Consider the following 9,648-nt stretch of genomic DNA (forward strand, 5'->3'; position numbering starts at 1 on the left):
CTGTGTGTAGCCTTGAGCTACAAGATGAGCCTTATTCCTCACCACGAGGCCATCTTCGTCTTGTTTGTTGCGGTAGATCCATTTGTAACTGATGATGTTGTGCTTGCGTGGGTCTGGTCGCTTGACAAGCTCCCACACATTGTTGACCTCAAATTGGTGCAATTCATATTGCATGGCTTGAATCCACTCGGATTTCATGAATGCTTCATCTACTTTAGTGGGCTCTGTGATAGAGACAAATGCAAAATCCCCACAAAAGTTAGATAAGTGTGATGCTTTTGAGCATGTGAGGGACCTGGTGCACGATGATGTCTACTACACAACCTTCTTCTTGTAGACGTTGTTGGGCCTGCAAGTGCACAGGTTTGTAGGACAGTAGAAAATTTCCCTCAAGTGGATGACCTAAGGTTTATCAATCCGTGGGAGGCGTAGGATGAAGATGGTCTCTCTAACAACCCTGCAACCAAATAACAAAGAGTCTCTTGTGTCCCCAACACACCCAATACAATGGCAAATTGTATAGGTGCACTAGTTCGGTGAAGAGATGGTGATAGTGCAATATAAATAGTAGATAAAGGTGTTTGTAATCTTAGAGTATAAAAACAGCAAGGTAACTAATGATAAAAGTGAGCGTAAACGGTATTGCAATGCTAGGAAACAAGGCCTAGGGTTCATACTTTCATTAGTGCAAGTTCTCTCAACAATAATAACATAGATAGATCATATAACAATCCCTCAACATGCAACAAAGAGTCACTCCAAATCCACTAATAACGGAGAACAAACGAAGAGATTATGGTAGGGTACGAAACCACCTCAAAGTTATTCTTTCGGATCGATCTATTCAAGAGTTCGTACTAGAATAACACCTTAAGACACAAATCAACCAAAACCCTAATGTCACCTAGATACTCCATTGTCACTTCAAGTATCCGTGGGCATGATTATACGATATGCATCACACAATCTCAGATTCATCCAACCAACACAAAGTACTTCAAAGAGTGCCCCAAAGTTTCTACCAGAGAGTCAAGATGAAAACGTGTGCCAACCCCTATGCATAGGTTCATGGGCGGAACCCGCAAGTTGATCACCAAAACATACATCAAGTGGCACGTGATATCCCATTGTCACCACAGATAAGCACGGCAAGACATACATCAAGTGTTCTCAAATCCTTAAAGACTCAATCCAATAAGATAACTCCAAGAGGAAAACTCAATTCATCACAAGAGAGTAGAGGGGGAGAAACATCGTAAGATCCAACTATAATAGCAAAGCTCGCGATACATCAAGATCGTGCCATAGAGAGAACACGAGAGAGAGAGAGAGAGATCAAACACATAGCTACTGGTACATATACCATCAGCCCCGAGGGTGAACTACTCCCTCCTCGTCATGGATAGCGCTGGGATGATGAAGATGGCCACCGGTGAGGGATCCCCCCCTCCGGCAGGGTGCCGGAACAGGCTCCCGAGAGGTTTTTGGTGGCTCCAGAGGCTTGCAGCGACGTAACTCCCGATCTATCTTCTGTTTCAATGTTTTTAGGGTACGTAGGCTTATATAGGCGAAAGAAGTCGGTCGGGGAGCCTCAAGGGGCCCACAAGAGGGTAGGGCGCGCCCCCTATCTCTTGGCCTCCTCGATGATCCCCTGGCTTGCACTCCAAGTTCCTGGGATTGGTTCTGTTCCAAAAATAACTTTGCCGAAGGTTTCATTCCATTTGGACTGCGTTTGATATTCCTTTTCTTCGAAATACTGAAACAGGCAATAAAACAACAATATGGGCTGGGCTTCCGGTTAATAGGTTAGTCGCAAAAATGATATAAATGTGTAAAATAAAACCCATAAACATCCAAAAGGGGAAATATAATAGCATGGAACAATCACAAATTATAGATACATTGGAGACATATCAAGCATCCCCAAGCTTAATTCCTGCTCGTCCTCGAGTAGGTAAATGATAAAAACAGAACTTTTGATGTGGAATGCTACATAGCATAATTCTCAATGTAATTTTTGTTTATTGTGGCATGAATGTTCAGATCCAAATGATTCAAAATAAAAGTTCATATTGACATAAGAAATAGTGATACTTCAAGCATACTAATCAAAGTAATCATGTCTTCTCGAAATAACATGGCCAAAGAAAGTTATCCCTACAAAATCATATAGTCTGGCTATTGCTCTATCTTCATCAAACAAAGTAGTTAATCATGCACAACCCCGATGACAAGCCAAGCAATTGTTTCATACTTTAATAATCTCAAACTTTTTCAACTTTCACGCAATACATGAGCGTGAGCCATGGACATAGCACTATATGTGGAATATAATGGTGGTTGTGGAGAAGACAAAAAGGTGAAGATAGTCTCACATCAACTAGGCGTATCAATGGGCTATGGAGATGCCCATTAATAGATATCAATGTGAGTGAGTAGGGATTGCCATGCAACGGATGCACTAGAGCTATAAATATATGAAAGCTCAACAAAAGAAACTAAGTGGGTGTGCATCCAACTTGCTTTCTCACGAAGACCTAGGGCATTTTGAGGAAGCCCATCATTGGAATATATAAGCCAAGTTCTATAATGAAAAATTCCCACTAGTATATGAAAGTGACAACATAGGAGACTCTCTATCATGAAGATCATGGTGCTACTTTGAGGCACAAGTGTGGAAAAAGAGATAGTAGCATTGTCCCTTCTCTCTTTTTCTCTCATTTTATTTTTTTCTTTTCTTTTTCTTTTTCTCTCTCTTTTTTCTTTTTTTCTTTGGCCTTTATTTTTCCCTTTTTTTCCTTTTAGCCTTTCTTTTTTTTCTTTTTCTAAAGTCCGAAGTCTCATCCCGACTTGTGGGGGAATCGTAGTCTCCATCATCCTTTCTTCACTGGGACAATGCTCTAATAATGAAGATCATCACACTTTTATGGATTTACAACTCAAGAATTACAACTCAAAGCTAGAACAAGATATGACTCTATATGAATGCCTCCGGCGGTGTACCGGGATATGCAATGAATCAAGAACGACATGTATGCAAATTATGAAGGTGTCCTTGCCACAAATACGATGTCAACTACATGATCATGCAAAGAGCAAAATGACAAAGGTAATGCGTGTCATATGAATGGAACAGTGGAAAGTTGCATGGCAATATATCTCGGAATGGCTATGGAAATGTCATAATAGGTAGGTATGGTGGCTGTTTTGAGGAAGGTATATGGTGGGTGTATGGTACCGGCGAAAGTTGTGCGACACAAGAGAGGCTAGCAATGGTGGAAGGGTGAGGGTGCGTATAATCCATGGACTCAACATTAGTCAAAAGAACTCATATACTTATTGCAAAAATCTACAAGTCATCAAAAACAAAGTATTACGCGCATTCTCGTAGGGGGATAGATTGGTAGGAAAAGACCATCGCTCGTCCCCGACCGCCACTCATAAGCAAGACAATCAATAAATAAAATTGTGCTCCAACTTCATCACAAAACGGTTCACCATACGTGCATGCTACGGGAATCACAAACCTCAACACAAGCATTTTTCATAATCACCTCAACTAGCATGACTTTAATATCACTATCTCCATATCTCAAAACAATTATCAAGTATCAAATTGATCATAGCATCCAATTCACTTTCTATGATAGTTTTTATTATACCTAACTTGGATGCCTACCATTCTAGGACCAACTTTATAACCATAGCAAATACCATGCTGTTCTAAAAGACTCTCAAAATAATATAAGTGAAGCATGAGAGACTAGCAATTTCTACAAAATATAACCACCGCCGTGCTCTAAAAGATATAAGTGATGCAATAGAGCAAATGACAAACTACTCCGAAAGATATAAGTGAAGATCAATGAGTAGTCGAATAATTTTGCAACTATGTGAAGACTCTCTAACATTTAAGAATTTCAGATCTTGGTATTGTAATCAAACAGCAAGCAAAAAAAATGACATTGCAAGGATAGCACAACTCATATGAAGAAGCAAAAACTTAGGCTCAACCGACACTAACCGATAATTGTTGAAGAAGAAAGGTGGGATGTCTACCGGGGCATCCCCAAGCTTAGATGCTTGAGACTTCTTGATATATTATCTTGGGGTGCCTTGGGAATCCCCAAGCTTGAGCTTTTTTGTCTTCTTAATTCTTCTCATATCATGGTTTCTCTTTTTATCAAAAGCTTCATCCACACCAAACTCAACAAGAACTCGTGAGATAGGTTAGTATAAACCAATGCAAAACCTTATCATTTTCTACTGTAACAAATCACTAAAATTATTATTCAACATTGCATACTAAATGCCTCTGCATATTTAATACTCCTATCCTCAAATAGAATCATTAAACAAGCAAACATATGCAAACATAACAACAATATGTCAAAACAGTACAGTCTGTAAAGAATGCAAGATTCATCATACTTACCTAACTCCAAAAATTATGAAATAAAATTTCCACTGTAGTAAATTTATCAGATCTCATTATGAAAAAAATTTCAACGCTATATCATGCTCTGACTTTTCTAGGGAATTTTTGCAACAGCGGTAAACTTTCTGTTTTCAAACAGCAACATGTATACTAGCAAAATAAGCATGGTAAAGGATATCCTTGACATTTTTATTGAAACTAAAGATGCAAAACATTGTTCTAAATAATATTAAGCAAATACTAACAAAATAAAATGACGCCCCAAGAAAAACACATATCATGTGGTGAATAAAATATAGCTCCAAATAAAGTTACCGATGAATGAAGATGAAAGAGGGGATGCCTTCCGGGGCATCCCCAAGCTTAGGCTCTTGGTTGTCCTTGAATATTAACTTGGGGTGACTTGGGAATCCCCAAGCTTAGTCTCTTACCACTCCTTATTCCGTAGTCCATCGAATCTTTACCCAAAACTTGAAAACTTCACAACACAAAACTCAACAGAAAACTCGTAAGCTCCGTAAGTATAAGAAAATAAAACCACCACTTAGGTACTATGATGAACTCATTATAAATTCATATTGGTGTAATATCTACTGTATTCCAACTTTTATATTGTTCATACCCTCCGATACTACTCATAGATGCATCAAAATAAGCAAACAACACATAGAAAACAGAATCTGTCAAAAACAGAACAGTCTGTAGTAATCTGTATCAAACGTATACTTCTGGAACTCCAAAAATGCTACCAAATTAGGAAGTCCTAATAAATTTGTGTACCAATCTATATCAAAAAGAATAAGATCAGAATCACGTATCTGTGAATGAACAAAACTAATTTACTGGGTGCAAAAGTTTCTGATTTTCAGCAGGATCAACACAACTATCACCGTAAGCCATCCTAAAGGTCTTACTTGGCACTTTATTGAAAAAAAAGCTATAAAACATGATTACTACAGTAGAATAATCATGTGGACACACAAAATCAGTAAGGATAAATATTGGGTTGTCTCCCAACAAGCTCTTTTCTTTAATGCCTTTCTAGCTAGGCATGATGATGACAATGATGCTCACATAAAAGATAAGAATTGAAACAAAAGGGGAGCATCATGAAGCATATGACTAGCACATTTAAGTCTAACCCACTTCCTATGCATAGGGATTTTGTGAGCAAACAACTTATGGTAACAATAATCAACTAGCATAGGAAGGCAAAACAAGCATAAGTTCAAAACTTGAAGCACATAGAGAGGAAACTTGACATTATTGCAATTCCTACAAGCATATGTTCCTCCTTCATAATAATTTTCAGTAGCATCATGAATAAATTCAACAATATAACCAGCACCTAAAGCATTCTTTTCATGATCTATAAGCATAGAAAATTTACTACTCTCCGCATAAGCAAAATTCTTCTCATCAATAGTAGTGGGAGCAAACTCAACAAAATAATTATCATGTGAGGCATAATCCGATTGAAAACTAAAATCATGATGAAAAGTTTCATGGTTATCATTATTCTTAATAGCATACAAGTCATCACAGTAATCATCATAGATAGTAACTTTGTTCTCATAATCAATTGGAACCTCTTCCGAAATAGTGGAATCATCACTAAATAAAGTTGACACTCTTCCAAATCCACTTTCATGTTCATCACAATAAGATTCAAGATCCTCCAAAATAGTGGGATCACTACTTTCTAAAGTTCACACTCTTCCAAACCCACTTTCATCAATATAATCATCATAAATAGGAGGCATGCTATCATCAAAATAAATTTGCTCATCAAAGCTTGGGGGACAAAATATATCATATTCATCAAACATAGCTTCCCCAAGCTTGTGGCTTTGCATATCATTAGCATCATGGATATTCAAGGAATTCATACTAACAACATTGCAATCATGCTCATCATACAAAGATCTAGTACCAAGCATTTTAATGCATTCTTATTCTAGCACTTGAGCACAATTTTCCTTTCCATCATTCTCACGAAAGATATTAAAAAGATGAAGCGCATGAGACAAACTCAATTCCATTTTTTGGGTAGTTTTCTTTGGTAAACTAAACTAGTGATAAAACAAGAAACAAAATGATTCGATTGCAAGATCTAAAGATATACCTTCAAGCACTCACCTCCCTGGCAACGGCGCTAGAAAAGAGCTTGATGTCTACTACAGAACCTTCTTCTTGTAGACGTTGTTGGGCCTGCAAGTGCACAGGTTTGTAGGATAGTAGCAAATTTCCCTCAAGTGGATGACCTAAGGTTTATCAATCCTCGGGAGGCGTAGGATGAAGATGGTCTCTCACAAACAACCCTGCAACCAAATAACAAAGAGTCTCTTGTGTCCCCAACACACCCAATACAATGGCAAATTGTATAGGTGCATTAGTTCGGCGAAGAGATGGTGATACAAGTGCAATATAGATAGTAGATAAAGGTATTTGTAATCTGAGAATATAAAAACAGAAAGGTAACTAATGATAAAAGTGAGCGTAAACGGTATTGCAATGCTAGGAAACAAGGCCTAGGGTTCATACTTTCACTAGTGCAAGTTCTCTCAACAATAATAACATAGATAGATCATATAACAATCCCTCAACATGCAACATAGAGTCACTCCAAAGCCACTAATAGCAGAGAACAAACGAAGAGATTATGGTAGGGTACGAAACCACCTCAAAGTTATTCTTTCGGATCGATCTATTCAAGAGTTCGTACTAGAATAACACCTTAAGACACAAATCAACCAAAAACCCTAATGTCACCTAGATACTCCATTGTCACCTCAAGTATCCGTGGGCATGATTATACGATATGCATCACACAATCTCAGATTCATCCAACCAACACAAAGTACTTCAAAGAGTGCCCCAAAGTTTCTACCGGAGACTCAAGACGAAAACGTGTGCCAACCTGATACGTCCATTTTGCATCATGCTTTTATATCAATATTTATTGCATTATGGGCTGTAATTACACATTATATCTCAATACTTATGGCTATTCTCTCTTATTTTACAAGGTTTAACATGAAGAGGGGGAATGCCGGCAGCTGGAATTCTGGCTGGAAAAGGAGAAAACATTGGAAACCAATTCTGCACAGCTCCAAAAGTCCTGTAACTCCATGAAACATCTTTTTGGAATTAATAAGAATTTTTGAGCGAAAGAAATACACCAGGGGGCCCACACCCTGTCCAGGAGAGTGGAGGGCGCCCCCCTACAGGGCGTGCCCCCTATCTCCTGGCCCCCCCGGTGGGCCTCCGGTGTCCATCTTCTGCTATATCAGAGCTTTTACCCTGGAAAAAATCATGGGCAAGCTTACAGGACGAAACTCCGCCGCCACGAGGCGGAACCTTGGTGGAATCAATCTAGGGCTCCGGTGGAGCTGTTCTGCCGGGGACACTTCCCTCCGGGAGGGGGAAATCATCACCAATGTCATCACCAACGATCCTCTTATCGAGAGGGGGTCAATCTCCATCAACATCTTCACCAACACCATCTCCTCTCAAAACCCTAGTTCATCTCTTGTATCCAATCTTGTATCAAAACCACAAATTGGTACCTGTGGGTTGCTAGTAGTGTTGATTACTCCTTGTAGTTGATGCTAATTGGTTTACTTGGTGGATGATCATATGTTCAGATCCTTTATGCATATTATTACTCCACTGATTATGAACATGAATATGCTTTGTGAGTAGTTACGTTTGTTCCTGAGTATATGGGCGAAGTCTTGCTATTAGTAGTCATGTGAATTTGGTATTCGTTTGATATTTTGATGAGATGTATGTTGTCTTTTCCTCTAGTGGTGTTATGTGAACGTCGACTACATGACATTTCACCATTATTTGGGCCTAGAGGAAGGCATGTGGAAGTAATAAGTAGATGATGGGTTGCTAGAGTGACAGAAGCTTAAACCCTAGTTTATGTGTTGCTTCGTCAGGGGCTGATTTGGATCCATATGTTTAATGTTGTGGTTAGGTTTACCTTAATACTTATTTTCTAGTTGCGGATGCTCGCAATAGGGGTTAATCATAAGTGGGATGCTTGTCCAAGTAAGGGAAGTACCCGAGCACCAGTCCACCCACATATCAAATTATCAAAGTACCAAACGCGAATCATATGAACGTGATGAAAACTAGCTTGACGATAATTCCCATGTGTCCTCGGGAGCTCCTTTCTCATTATTAGAAATTGTCCAGGCTTATCCTTTGCTACATAAAGGATTGGGCCACCTTGCTGCACTTTGTTTATAGTTGTTACTCGTTACCATTTATCTTATCACAAAACTATCTATCACCTACAATTTCAGTGCTTGCAGAGAAAACCTTACTGAAAACCGCTTATCATTTCCTTCTGCTCCTTGTTGGGTTCGACACTCTTACTTATCGAAAGGACTACGATTGATCCCCTACACTTGTGGGTCATCAAGACTCTTTTCTGGCGCCGTTGCCGGGGAGTGTAGCGCTTTTGGTGAGTGGAACTTGGTAAGGAAACATTTATATAGTATGCTGAAATTTTCTGTTACTTGTCACTATGGAAACTAATCCTTTGAGGGGATTGTTTGGGGTATCTTCACCCCAACCAGAAGAGCAAAGAGATGCTCCTCAACCTACTGAACTTTATGAAAATATTTACTTTGAGATTCCTTTGGGTATGATAGAGAAACTACTAGCTAATCCATTTGCAGGAGACGGAACATTGCATCCTGATTTACACCTTATCTTTGTGGATGAAGTTTGTGGATTATTTAAGCTTGCAGGTATTCCCTATGATGTTGTCAAAAGGAAGATCTTCCCTTTATCTTTGAAGGGAGATGCATTGACATGGTATAGGCTATGTGATGATACGGGATCTTGGAATTATAAGCAATTGAAGTTGGAATTTCACCTGAAGTTCTATCATATGCATCTTGTTCATCGTGATCGTAATTACATATATAATTTCTGGCCCCGCGAAGGAGAAAGCATCGCTCAAGCTTGGGGAGGCTTAACTCAATGTTATATTCATGCCCCAATCATGAGCTCTCTCGGGAAATGATTATTCAGAACTTTTATGCTCGGCTTTCTCTTGATAATCGCAACATGCTCGATACTTCCTGTGCTGGTTCTTATATGCTGAAGACTATTGATTTCAAATGGGACTTATTGGAAAGAATTAAACGCAACTCTGAAGATTGGGGTTCTGACGATGGTAAGGAGTCAGG

Source organism: Triticum dicoccoides, chromosome 6B (genome assembly GCF_002162155.2).
Source record: "Triticum dicoccoides isolate Atlit2015 ecotype Zavitan chromosome 6B, WEW_v2.0, whole genome shotgun sequence".
NCBI classification, from domain to species: domain Eukaryota; kingdom Viridiplantae; phylum Streptophyta; class Magnoliopsida; order Poales; family Poaceae; genus Triticum; species Triticum dicoccoides.